The sequence below is a fragment of the Hyperolius riggenbachi genome, chromosome 9 (genome assembly GCF_040937935.1).
Source record: "Hyperolius riggenbachi isolate aHypRig1 chromosome 9, aHypRig1.pri, whole genome shotgun sequence".
NCBI classification, from domain to species: Eukaryota; Metazoa; Chordata; class Amphibia; order Anura; family Hyperoliidae; genus Hyperolius; species Hyperolius riggenbachi.
The window spans coordinates 187,121,255-187,136,152 of record NC_090654.1 but is presented as its reverse complement, the minus strand read 5'-3'; the positions used below and the strand labels follow the sequence as shown (position 1 = coordinate 187,136,152).

General features: G+C 42.6%; 1 protein-coding gene across 4 annotated transcripts in view; it reads left to right on the top strand.

Moving 5' to 3' along the window:
• Positions 1-14,898, top strand: part of PRICKLE2 (prickle planar cell polarity protein 2) — a 500,639-nt gene that overhangs the window by 305,610 nt on the left and 180,131 nt on the right. The gene's annotated exons all lie outside the window — the stretch shown is intronic.

Below are 14,898 nucleotides of genomic sequence, written 5' to 3'. Positions count from 1 at the left end.
ACTGTAACATAAAGAAACGGTGAAATGGCAGATATAAAGACCCTTACATAAAGAGCTTGCAATAAAAATGAATTATTTGATATTGTTATTTTTGTTTATCATCAGTGACCAAGTACTGGGGCTGTATTGTTTGTCAATAGGTGTATCCTTTTGGATAGTGATTTAGGCTTGGTGATGAGATCCATATGTCTTGTCTTTCTGAGGATTCATGGTACAGTGTGGAGATTTGTTGATGATTGCAGCAGCGTCTGACCCATCTCTGTGCGGCTATTAATCTGGCTGGTCTTTGTTTGGCACTCGGCATCCTGGCCAACCCTTGGGATGGACTTATTCTTCAGCTGGCAGAATAATGACCATATAATTATTCACAGCAGATGCTGTCATTGCTCATGGACCCCTCTGTCCAGTTTAGCATATTCCATTTATTTTAATGTCCATTTGACTCAGAAGCTCAGACAGCGATGTGACCTATTCATCATCTCGGTTATCAGTTTAAACGCTTTCTCTGTTTTCTCAGTCAGGGATGCTTTTTTTCCTGCGACTCCCAGTGGGAGAGCCCCGCTCTATGAAGTTATTGTAGTTGAGTTTCAAGAGAAGACTCTGACTATTAACATAGTTATTGATTTGCCCTTCTTGAAACCCGTGAAATTTGTTAGCCACGGAGGACAAAGTGGTTCATTTTCTGCAGCTGTGTTAAATTGAGGTGACAGTTTATATTACCTTTTGCCCACCTCTCCATTTATTTTATGGAAATACTTGGTTTGACTCAAAATGTGCAATTTTGGGGCACTGTTTAACATAAAGTGTGGTTAATCCACTTGCAGAGTTATTGCAGATGGGACCGTATTTAGTTAATGTTGAGGCTTCAGCAGCCCATGCAGCCAGCAGCATAACAATACATTAAGGTCCTTTTGTAGACATTCAGAAGGATGTTTTATTTGATGATGGGTCTTCTTTCCACTGCCATCATCCAGAATTGTGTGGCTATGCATTGCATGATCCTTATTTAGATGAGAGGGGAGCAGTTAAGAATTTTTATGTAAAGGCACAAAACGACCCCAACTGGCAAAACTCCAAAATGTATAGAGATGCTGAATATTCCATAGAATCTTCTCCATCTCCTCCTCCTCTGAAGAAGCTTATTATCTTATGTTCCTTTCAGAGTCATACAAGCGCACAGATTTTGGGATCAGTTTGGCCGGAGGCCCTTGTAAGGAACACTGGCAATTTCTTTTTGAGTGGAAACCCCCAGATAAATTGTTTTTCTTTACTGATAGCTAGGTACTGTCAGTTGTTTCCTTTTACCTTTCAGTGCTGAAAATAACTTAAAATGTATATATGCCTCAGACTTCAGATTGCAGCCATTCAAGTGGATTTTCCTGTTTTGTTTTGGGGACCGTCACCTCCTTTGAAACATCCTCCTAGGCTCTCTGTTGAGCTGCGAGTTTTGTCTTATTGGTAAAGGAGGGTCAGCAGTTGGCACCCTGTTGTGAGGAATTTAGTTGCCAGGGTTGATCATATCCCAGAAGCCTGGTAGCTAAAGCTCCTGAAAAATTAAAGCTAGCATGTAATGTTTAAGTTTTTGTCTTTGTGTTTTGACTTTGTATAATGTTTACGTATTTGCGGACCTGGCTAGTAATGATTTTCTTCTGGCTCTTGGATTCCATAGTAATTTGCCCGCTCTGACAGTAGCAATTGGGTGAATTAATGTACTATGAAAGACGGCAGAAGCAGCAACAGCTACAGAGAATGTGAAAATCCTATATGAGCGTGAAAATCCTATATGAGCTATCATCCATAATGATCACAAACAATTATTTGGAGTCAGTGAATTTTAATCTCTGTATCCAGCTACATCATAGCTACGGTACGCTCACACTAAGTTTATTAATACACTACTTATATCAACCTTAATTTTAGCCTATTAGTGACCCCTTACTCTTTATATTTACATTAGTAGTAGCCCTAAAGGTGGCTACTAACGATCCAATGTTTTTCATCCAATTTTACCAAATCTATCTAGTATAAGGGTAAAGGGAGTGAATGTACTGAATGAATAATTTAGGTAGTTCCCTTATATTACATAGAAATGGTAAGATTGGATGAAAAAGATTGGATCATTAGTGGCCACCTTAAAAATTAAACACCTTATACCAGCTAAGGACCTACCTAGTCTAATTCATGCATATGTATCCTTCCGCCTGGATTACAGTAAAATGGAGAATCCATTTTAAAATCTGCCTCTTGACATTCAAAGCTCTAAATAACATGGGACCCAGGTACATAGCGGATCTGTTGGAGCTATACGCCCATCCACCCACCCTCTGCTCTGCCAATCAGATGAATTTGGTTATTCCCAGGATCCACTTAAAAACATTTGGTGCTCGGGCCTTTTCCTATGCTGCCCCTACTCTATAGAACTAACAGTGCAAGAGGCTCCTTCCCTGAACAGCTTTAAGAAAAAGCTTAAAACCCTCCTTTTTTCCTGAGCTTTTGAGACTGCAGACTCACAGCGCTTTGAGTCCCCAGGGAGAAATGCGCTATAAAAATACTATTATTATTAAAAAGTAACCTCTTAAAAGCAACTTATATTGGGCAATATAAAGGCCCATACAGATGATAAACAAAACACCCGGGCTCAACCATCCAGTGTTATTTATTTATTGTATTTATAAAGCGCCAACATGTTACGCAGCGCTGAGTGTTATCCCATTTATTAACTGAAATTCAACAGAAGAACATACAGTAGAAAGTAACAATGTTTTGCTCCATTTTCCCTTCCTCAGGTGCTACATTGGCAATACCAATGCTTACCTACTGTTGTTGGGAACAGCCATTGACAATCATTTCCAGAATTCACCATTAGGCCCCATTCACACTTGCGTTTTGGCAAGTAAACGAATCGGATCCTGACCTGATCCTGACCAAAACCGTACGGTTCCGATCCGGATCCGGTCCGTTTGCATCAGGCATGCATCAGGCTGCCATCTGGATCCGTGGGCAAAAAATAGCGAAATTTTAAGAAAAAAATGTTGGGGTCAGCAGAAGGTGCACCTGTAGAATCAGGTTCCTCCGCTGTAGGCCTCACCTCCACCTCCGACATTCTGCCAAACAGCTCCAGCACGTCTGTCACTGCTGCTCCACTCCAGACATGCTTGGCCCATGTGTCCCCATCCGAAATGGCCGCTTGGATACGCATAGGAAGTGGGGTAGAACGTCAGGTTTTTGTAGGCAGTGTGTTCGGTGCCTTCCGTTTCCCATTGGTTTCTGTGTTCCGGATGGTGCTGTCAGGCTCAGGTCCGGCTCCGGTCCGGGTGCGTGGGCCGGAGATCCGGACCCAAAAAATAGCGCATGTTGGAAAAGAGTCCGGAGTCCGGATCCGATCCGTAAGTACAGAACGGACGCGTGTGAACGTCCGCATAGACTTTACATTGCTATGCGGAACGTACGTTCCGGTTGTACAGTATGTGGTCCGGATCAGATCCGGAAAATCCGGATAGCGAACGCTAATGTGAACCGGGCCTAAGAATGATTGTTGTACAGTCATTCTGCTCAGCCATGATTATGTAGCCTGTTCTGTTCTATGGATGGATGGCAAGGACTGGTGAAGCGGAGGTGTTGGAGAATGTTGTTAATTGAATCAGTCATTTAGTAGTCTGGTTGCTAAACAGTGTCACAGGACACCTCTATTCATTTTAGATTTTCACTCGAGATAATCTTTAACAGTTATCTCAGACAATGAAAATGTATAGCGTCTGTATGTAGTTTCTCAGAAATACTTTGTTTCGATCCCACAGTACTGTACCCAGATTCCTGGAGCTGGTATTTTTAAATTTCCAATCAAACATGAGGAGAACTTAAAACACAATAGCAGGACCTATTCTACAACCCCTGATAAAGAAACAGTCCAGAGCCTAGTAGTGTGCACACCATCTTTTGGGATACATTGGTAGCATAGTGCTGACTGACATGTGCTAATGGCCAGTTCAAAGGAACAGCAAGCTGTAGCTTGAATTGCAGAGCTCTTGTAGGATGCTGGCTGATTTCTGACACCTCATAGTAAGCCCAGTTGGTAAGACTAGTGGATAGTCTCGATACTGAAGAAATACTGCACTGCGCTGGAGTTGTATTGTAAAGCCTATCTACAAACACAGACCTAAAAACACTGTCTAATAGTAATGCAAAAGAAAGTGCTCAAACACTACCTTCCTTTTGTGAAATGAGGATTGTGCAGCTAAATACTATCCTAAAATTTGGATCATTAGACCAGAAGAAGCTGAGTAGAATGACTTAGTTTCAGGCTGTGTGTGTTTTGTACTGATGGCTCGATTGATAAATTCCGACATGTCCGATCACCCGCCGGATCGATTCTGCGATCGATACCGCAGGCGGAACAATGGAAAAAGATAAGGAAAACGAGCAGAAGATAAGAGAAGCGCCAGCGGGGACGAGCGGGAATCGATCCAGGCGCCCGCGGGGACGAGCGGCAATCGATCCATCGGCATAATCGAGCGGTATTCCCAGTCTGTAGGATAAGGAGGTGGTAGAGGTGGCTGCTTCTTGGTTTGCATAACTCAAGGACTGCAAGCCGGCAGGCACAGACTAAATCTCTGTGAAAAGATTGCAGTTAATTGTACAGTTAGTGGAGCAGGAAGTGATTAGTATTTGGGCTCATGACAGGGACAAAAGTGATTCATTTGAAATTTGCTAATCAAGGAGCGTCTTCATGAGAAAAAACAAGCTGATCTAGGGAATTATCTGTGCCAGGAGTGGGAGGACTGTAGCCAATGCAGAACTTACAGAACTATGTGAGAAGATCGCAGCCTGTAGGATTTCTGGGTTTCTGAAGATGCTGGTAGAGAGGCTGCTAACCAGATACAATAAAGGGATGTATTTGTCCTCAGCCAATCAAAGAGCGTCTACATAGAAACAACAGCCCTGCCACTCACTGTCTACTCTAGATGAAGGTCTGGGACATGAGCCGAATCATGGGAAATCTTTTGGGTAGCCAATCATTTTGATCAGTTTTATGATCAGTGATCGATTTGTCAGAAATGACAACACAATATACACACATGTGCAATCGCTCTCTCGACTGATCCTTTGTTCCACTAATATTCCCACAGATTCCATTTGCAAACACACTGCACAAAATGTGCAAAACTGACTGATATTTATCAGCATGTCCAATCACTTACTGACCTAGACAACAACTGTTTATCAGCCATTTCCAGACGGTCTTATAAGGAGTAACCTGAAGCTGGGCTTTCAGCAGAGAATTGCGTGATTTACTTATGTTCTCTTAAGCCCAATCTACACGATACGATTCTTTATACGATTTGATTATGATTCTATTTACGATCCGATTAAATCCAACATGTCCGATCGGGATTCGATTCTATACGATTTGCCATTGCAAAACAATGGCAAATCGAATTGAATCGAATCCCGATCGGACATGTTGGATTTAATCGGATCGTAAATAGAATCGTAATCGAATCGTATAAAGAATCGTATCGTGTAGATGGGGCTTTAGGCTAGAGAACACTGAAATAAATGTTACCTTGGAAAATGTGTTTGGATTTACAGGATCTTCTCAAAAAATTAGCATATTGTGATAAAGTTCATTATTTTCTGTAATGTACTGATAAACATTAGACTTTCATATATTTTAGATTCAAATACACACAAATGAAGTAGTTCAAGCCTTTTATTGTTTTAATATTGATGAATTTGGCATACAGCTCATAAAAACCCAAAATTCCTATCTCAAACAATTAGCATATTTCATCCGACCAATAAAAGAAAAGTGTTTTTAAAGCAAAAAAAAAGTCAACCTTCAAATAATTATGTTCAGTTATGCACTCAATACTTGGTCGGGAATCCTTTTGCAGAAATGACTGCTTCAATGCGGCGTGGCATGGAAGCAATCAGCCTGTGGCATTGGTGACATTGTTACTGTGGGCAGATTATGTAGCTGTTCTGGCTTTAACAGACAGCTATAAACAGCCATTTCCTGTGTGTGTCATTGTTACATTGTGGCAGTTTGCCCAGAGTACCGTACGGTACCAGAGCCTCTTGTGGGAGGGGTTTCAGCACAAAATCAGTCATACAGCGCCCCCTGATGGTCTGTTTGTGAAAATCATTATATTTTTCATGTAAAAGTGGGTATCAGCTACTGATTGGGATAAAGTTCAATTCTTGGTCGGAGTTTCTCTTTAAGCTCATCCAGTGTGTTGGGTCTTGGGTCTTGCTTTCTCTTCACAATATCCCACAGATTCTCTATGGGGTTCAGGTCAGGAGAGTTGGCAGGCCAATTGAGCACAGTAATACCATGGTGAGTAAACCATTTACCAGTGGTTTTGGCACTGTGAGCAGGTGCCAGGTCGTGCTGAAAAATGAAATCTTCATCTCCATAAAGCTTTTCAGCAGATGGAAGCATGAACCCACTTTTGAAGCTGAAACAGCGGCAGAAGCGCCTGACCTGGGCTACAGAGAAGCAGCACTGGACTGTTGCTCAGTGGTCCAAAGTACTTTTTTTCGGATGAAAGCAACTTTTACATGTCATTCGAAAATCAAGGTGCCAGAGTCTGGAGGAAGACCGGGGAGAGGGAAATGCCAAAATGCCTGAAGTCCAGTGTGAAGTACCCACAGTCAGTGATGGTCTGGGGTGCCATGTCAGCTGCTGGTGTTGGTCCACTGTGTTTTATCAAGGGCAAGGTCAATGCAGCTAGCTATCAGGAGATTTTGGAGCACTTCATGCTTTCATCTTCTGAAAAGCTTTATGGAGATGAAGATTTCATTTTTCAGCATGACCTGGCACCTGCTCACAGTGTCAAAACCACTGGTAAATGGTTTACTGACCATGGTATTACTGTGCTCAATTGGCCTGCCAACTCTCCTGACCTGAACCCCATAGAGAATCTGTGGGATATTGTGAAGAGAAAGTTGAGAGACGCAAGACCCAACACTCTGGATGAGCTTAAGGCCGCTATCGAAGCATCCTGGGCCTCCATAACACCTGAGCAGTGCCACAGGCTGATTGCCTCCATGCCACGCCGCATTGAAGCAGTCATTTCTGCAAAAGGATTCCCGACCAAGTATTGAGTGCATAACTGAACATAATTATTTGAAGGTTGACTTTTTTTTTTAAAAAACACCTTTCTTTTATTGGTCGGATGAAATATGCTAATTTTTTGAGATAGGAATTTTGGGTTTTCACGAGCTGTATGCCAAAATCATCAATATTAAAACAATAAAAGGCTTGAACTACTTCAGTTGTGTGTATTTGAATCTAAAATATATGAAAGTCTAATGTTTATCAGTACATTACAGAAAATAATGAACTTTATCACAATATGCTAATTTTTTGAGAAGATCCTGTATTAACTATACTCTCCAATTAGATTGTTTGCAGCCCTCACCTGAGTGTGAGGGTATTATACCATACTGAGCATTACTGGACGGTCAGGGAAATAGTGGCCATATGCTTTTACACGCACCCAGAATAAAGACGCCATAAAGCACCATATTTACATATTTAATCAGTTCATCAAGGCAGGTTTACAGGATCACTTGTCTGTTTTGTAGTTGGACAGATCTCAGGAACCAGGCAGCCAAGTCTGCTTGAGATTATTATTATGATGTACCGTATTTATAGAGCACTGATATCTTCTGCTGCACTTCATAGAGTAGTCATGTCAAAAACCGCTGCTCAGAGGAGCTTTCTATCATTGTCATAGTGTAATGATGTCCTTACCATAAGGCCAGTTGGGGGGGATCAGGGATGGTCGTAGTCAGCCAACTTCGCTACGCTGGAAATACGCGTAGTTTTACGCAATTACGCTTCGCCAAACTACGGCTTCGAAAACAAATATTCACTTCGTATGCATTTCGTAGAATACGCGTTAAAATACGCAATTACGCGTAGTGCGAAGCATAGTATATGCGGATACTTATACCCGTATGCAGAAAATTGTACGCATTAATTTCTTTAGAAATGCATATACTGGGAACCCTTCTATGCGTACATTCCCCTTTCCAATGCGTAAATTTGTATGCATACAATCGCATGCGGAAAATTAGACGTGAGTAACGCATTCGTATTTCACTACGCAATACACATGTTAACTACGCATAGTGGGCGTAAGGTACGCGTAGCGGTACTTCGCTACGCGCAAATTCGTAAGCGTAGGTTTGAAACTTCGCCTATGAACTACGATGCGTAAATGCGAACTACGATGCGTAAATTCGCACTGGCGTAGTTTCTGCTCATCCCTGGGGGGGATCAATTAATTTATCGGTATGCTTTTAGCTTGTGGGGAAAACAGAGTGGCCATAGGAAACCCACAAAACACGGGGAGAACATACAAACTTGTAGATAGAGTCTTGGCTGAGAATCTGAGGCTCAGATGCTGCAAGCAAGAGTATTGGCCACTACACCGCTGTGTCACTAAAAATCATCTGATGCCCAATGTTAGAACTTATTTGTAATTGTTGTCTGTGGAGCTGGCGCCTTAAAAATATCTTTTTTGCTCTTTGATTGGATTGACTGACTCCTGAACCCCTCATTAAGGCCTCTTTTTTCACAGGCTGCTGAAGGCAGTGAATTCACTGCCTTTCAGCTGCTCCCGTTCACTGGCGGGACGCATACTAGTGCTTGGCACAGGTGCCCCCACTATGGAGCATCATCTGAGTGTGGCAGTTTCTGTCCTTTTGCTGTGTCAAAAGGTGACACATGTGATGGGACAACATGAAGCCATTCTGCTGCATGTAATTGTAGCTGAATAGCACTTCTGGCCAGCAGCTGAACTACCCGACTAGTCCGTAGAATAGAGGATCTAATGGGAACTATATTTTAAAATATCATCTCTGTGTTTGTTCAGTCCTATCCATTTTACAGCTAAGTTTTTTCACCAAAAACAATTACAAAATGAATTGAATTATGTACTGTTTTCACACAATGACAGCTCCTAGCAATGTTGTTCTATGAGCTGTAAGCTTGCATGTGTCCCTAGGTAATGTCATTTGTGTAAAAATTACAACTGACAAGGCAATAAAGAGTATGGTTCTTATTGTGTGTTGTGCCAGACTGCAATCCCCCTTTAATTTATCCACCCCATAGATGATGAGAAAAGATATCCTATGAGAATAGTTAGGAGAAAGGTTTATTGAATCAGAGCCATATTGGACCTGACAGATAAAAGTTTAATAAGGCTGCTAAAATCAGTGCATACATTACTCCTCTTGCAGCCTGCATTCACACTTGATTCATTATTCAAATGTGAGTTTTAACTAATTTATGAGCTGGTGCAAAACATTTTTTGTACTGGCTTGTAACTTGATGTGGGTGCCTGAGCCTTCTAGCTCAGATACCTTGGTGCAGGAAACTCTCCAAGGTGCTGAACACATTTAGCTCTATAAAATGACATGATAGTCTTCTCATTTGAGTCATACTAGCCTTGACTCCCTGCTGTAGGACCTGCTAATAAGCAGAAATAGACCTTGTGAGCATGAGGGCCCCCCTCAGCTCTTTTAGCAGCTTCTGTGTCTATCAGCAGTGGGTGTGGTGATTTACTAGGAGGGGTAGCAAGGCCTCACCTTACCTCTTTTGACATCTGATGTGATAATGAAGGGTGAGGGTTTATGATGATGTTAAATTTCCGTAAGAATGGAGCATTCGGATAAACACCCTTGCCCTGAGGCATATGTACCGAGGTTTTTCTTAAACACCTTGCACATTTGCTGTTTTCCTGTGTGTAAAGGGGAAGTCGACAAGACACATAACATTTATATTGTGCTTTTCTCCTTGTGGACTTAAAACGCTTTAGAGCTGCAGCCGCTAGGGGCGCACTCCACGGGCGACCTGGAGCATTAGGGAGCCTTGCCTAAAGACTCTTTACTGTTTTACATACTGGCTTGAGCTGGGATTTAAACCCTGGTCAAAGGCTCAAGCCCTACATCAAAGGCAGCATCCTTACCAGTACGCTATCTAGTTTTAGCAGTATTTAATTTTCTGTTGTTCAAAGGCATTGTGGGTCTTCTCTCAGCCCCTGTCTTGATCTGTCACTGTATTGAAATGTCTTAATTTGTTGTACTGGTGCCTGATCCACCTTCTTTCACTGAACTACTGTCCCGCCCCCTTTCAGGCTGAATACAATCTGCATTAAATTTGCAGACAAGCTGGGAATATTTGCACCTTATTGACCATCAATTGTGCTGGGGTCGCTTGGATTACATCAGTTGCAGTGGAAAATTCAAATAAAACGCACTGGGAAATTAAACCCTTTCCAATCCATTTGTGCGATCACCCGCTTCACCCCCAGTACGTACTTTTCCTGATGTGCGGCGGAACATGGGTGGGCGCGTCAGGGTAATTACAATATTACGCAGCGCAGCTTGGTAATGAAGGGGATCCAGCAACGGCACCCCTAATGGCGAGCTGAAATGCATCCTGTAATATTTAAATTCTGTGGCGGAGCAGTGGACTGGTGGCAATAAAAGTGTTGGACTTAAGTCCCTCACTTTGATCTAAAGGTGCTGACATTGGCAGATTTATCTGGCAACAATGCCCCTAGTGGCAGCCATGTTTCTGTTTCAGACTATGTCCGACATTCAACCCATACTGGAAAATGGAAATGTTGGACGCAGTCCAATATAGGATTGCAGAGGGTTAAGGGGCTTAGTTGAATTATCTCTGCCGATATGCTCATATGTGTTAATTTATGCACATAATTAAATACTAAATTAGTACAGAACATTCCTCATGGCTCTTAATTTTAGTGAATCATGAAGTAAAGTGAAGTCAGCAGAATCCTAACAAAAATTAGATAAAACAGACATTAAAGCCACTAAAAATATTTTGTGCTTTAGGCTTAGTGTGTCTAAATGGCCTAATTATTTAATGTGCAATCACAGAGTTCATTTGGAAATATCTTGAAGTTTGCAGTTTAATATTTTTTTCAGCTCCAGTCGACTATTATCCAAACCAGCTGGCGTAACGCATATCTGACAGTCAAAAAACATTGTCCTAATACCGCACTGTGCTTTGTTAATATATCTTTAGGAGTGAACTTGTTCCTGTTGTTTTTGCAATTACCCATGAAGGCTAAATCCCTGTTTAATGTGACATTCAGTGCAAAACAAGAACTCGTGATGGAGGTCGACTAATGCTCAATTCCACCCATACTCAGATAAAGAATGCAGGAATAAATTAATGGCTCATTTAGCTTTGTAGCTATGACATGATGAAACAAAAAAAAAGGACAAGAATTCCTGGAAGATGAAGAGCAGAGGGGAGTCCGCTTAAGAGTGGTACATTACAAGAGGAAATGTTTCCCATGTGTTGGGTTTTTTTGAAGGAAAACAGTGAAAGGGGAACTATTTCATCCAGCATGTGAACAATTACATGGACCAATTTGCTGATCAAAAGATAACCTGTAAAGGCTGGGTTTCAGCCATGTTGACGTGACTTGTCCAAACTCCTGCAGAGACTCTCAAACATGCAGCTGTCTGTTTCGAATCACTGAAAAGGTAGGATAACCCATAAAACGGTCCTTTTGCTTTTAGCTCCTTACACGCTATCCCTTCAGGTTAACAAGAGTTTAGTTCCTGTCATGTGAGTTTACTGTTTAGGGCTGGCTAGTCCTGTCTATGGCCAAGGGGCCTTATTCTGGCACTTGACCCATTTTTATGTAATCTTCCCTCAACCTTATACTGGATATGTCATGGTTGACTAAATGGAGCTAGAATACCTACTATCCGCACTATTTTTGTGCTCTCAACCTAACCACCACTTAAAGTGATACTGAAGTGACCTGAGAGAAAAAAGTTAGCCAGCAGAGGCAGCAGATTCAAACGGGGTACAGCACATGAATGAGGACATAGGCAAGTATATGCCTTTTTTCCCCAGCTCGCTTCAGTATTGCTTTAAAGTGGAACTCTGTTGTAACAGTAAAACCTACACTATCAGCACACGTAGCAGTAATTATAACAGAGTGGCAGGAAAAAAGTCTAAAAACCGACCACTTGTGCCATTAAATCCACGTTTTGTTGGTTGGCTACACCTCCTTTCTGGAAAATTGCCCCAGCAGTTTTCTGTCTTTGCAAAGACTGGTAAGAGATCGTGTCATCTGTGGGTGGGTGGAGCCTCATAGTGTGCCCTGAGTATGGCCTGAGGAGTACTCTGCTTCTACCTGTGCTACTGGACCAACTTATCTCAGAGGAGAGTAGTGCAGTGCCAGCCACAGTATGTTGCATTTCAGAGCTGCCACAGTGCATCTCTGCTGCTTAACTACCTAAGGACTGTATCACGCGAATGGGTGTGATCGTGGTGGCAGCCCCAGGACCGCCTAACACCAATTGGCGTCAAGTACGAGGGCCGGCTATTGCAGGAGATCCGCTTGGTAGGCGATCGCCGCTCAGAGACTGTTATACTGCATAACCGCCCTCTTTGTACTTAGTACAGCGATGCGATCTGTGACACGGCTGTCCCCCTGGGGCACAAGAGAGCGATCGGCTCTCATAGGCTGAAGCCTATGAGAGCCGATTGCTATGCTTGGCTGGTGGGGGGTGGGAGGGAAGCAGAGGGAGAAAAAAAACCCGTAAATTTATTTAAAAATAAATACAATAAATATTTGTAAAACAAAATTAAACAATTGGGGGGGGGTGGTCAGACACCCCCCCCCCCCAACAGAAAGCTCTGTTGGTGGGGAGAAAAGTGTGTGTGTGTGTGTGGGGGGGGGGGGGATCACTTAAGGTGGCCACTAATGGTCCAATTTTTAGCGAAAAATCGTTCGAGGGATCAGAAATTCTGATCGAAAGAAAAATCGTTCACTACACCATCAGCGAACCAATCTGTGATTCCTATCTATCACAACCAAGCAAGAAAATCCAAATTTTGGTTTGACAAAAATCCAATTGGACAACTGTTTTCATTATCGTTCATAATCGATTGTGCCCATCAACTGAGATCGTTTTCAACCAATCCGTTCAGAATTTCTGATCGCTCGAACGATTTTTCGCTAGAAATTGGACAGTTAGTGGCCACCTTAATGTGCTGTGCTGTGCTGTGCTGTGCAGCCCTGCAGCTTGGCCATAAAGCTGCAGTGGCCTATTTTGCAAAAAATAGCCTGGTCTCTAGGGGGTTTTAGCACTATGGTCCTCAAGTGGTTAATGACGCAGTCGGTTGTTGATGTATTGGGACAAAAAAGTCATAGTAAGGGTCATTCTGGCACCTTTTCACTTTAGAATCTTAACAAATACTCAATGTGGTGTGGGTGCACAAAAGTCGAATTTGACATTGTTGCGAAAATTAATGTAAAAAGAATATTGGCATTTTCGCTTATCGCTTTGGCTAGTCAGCCCTCAGTGACACAGCAGTGCTTAATAAGCTACCTGGGGTACAGCAGCGTCCACTTCATCTGATGTGACAATGCTGGCCATCTATTCCCCTGTGAAATATGGTCACATCACTTGAGACATAGCAGTGATCACTCAGTCTCTTGTGACACAGTTGTGGTCGCTCAGCATGCTGTATTACTGTAGAAGCCAATAAAAACATTTCTAGTTTGGTAAAAGTTCCTCGGTTTTGTGTCATACGGCAGTAGTAAAACAGCATGTATGATGTAGTAGTGAATGAGTTGTGAATACAAGCTCTCCCTCTTGGGTTGTTTCCAAAATGGAGTGTAGGTTTCAGATAGAAGTTATGTGCAGTCTTTTCCACACTGACCCCCTTGTGTATATTCTGTCCTGAAAAGTGCAAAAGGAGAGGACAAACCTGCTTTAGAGCTTGTGAGTTTTGATGAGGTAATCTGCTGTTGCGTAGAAGTGCAGTTTGTTATATCATTATTTTTTTCTTATTGTATAATTTTTTTCTACGTGGAATCAATGTATTCTGCATTGTCTCATGGAGTCATCTGTCTCCACCCTGAAGAGCTTATAATGTTATGATAACCACAAACATAACATGACCATTGCCCTGTCTGGTTGATAAAAGTAGGGGAAATTAATATCTGTTAGTTTGTGTAGATATATGGCTTTCCCCTGCACTGTGCAGGCAGTCTTGTGATTGTATTTTCCCAGAGGATCCCTCTTGTGCATTCCAGATAGTTCTCATGGTTACGGACAGGGCTGTGGAGTCGGTACAAAAATCTTCCAACTCCGACTCCTCCGTTTATGAAACCTCCGACTCCAACTCCGACTCCGGGTACCCAAAATGGCTCTGACTCCAACTCCACAACTCCGACTCCTTAGTCTAATACTTACCAGGGCTGTGTATTTTGTACAAAATTATCAGACTCCCGACTCCGACTCCTCAGTTTACTCACTGACTCCAACTCCGACTCCGGGTACCCAAAATTGCTCCGACTCCTCGACTCCAACTCCGACTCCTCAGACCTGGTTATGGAGCAATATTCTATTTTACTAGATCATCCAATACAGTGTTCTCCCCAGAATTTTTTTCCAGCCGGGTGGCATGAAAAAGTAGCCGGGTGGGTTGCAACCAGGGGAAAGCAGGGCCGGCAACTCTGCTTACAGCATAGGACATCCCTGTACCTCCTATCACGTCCTCTGCAACCCCTATCATGGCCCATGCATTCCTGCACCCCCTATCACATCACATTCATCCCTGCACCCCCTATCACATCCCACGCATTACTGCACTCCCTATCACGTTCCATGCGTCCCTTCACCCCCATTACTCTCACCTAATACTTTACTGCAGCTCCACCTATCTCCCAATAGACAACTCAAACAATACTATTACCTTAGGTTATTGCACTCTCAGACACATTTCATACAATACTGTACCACTATCACATTCCACATATTACTGCACTTCAGTATGCCCCCTTACAGCACCCACCACACTCCACATATTATTGCACCGACCTACAG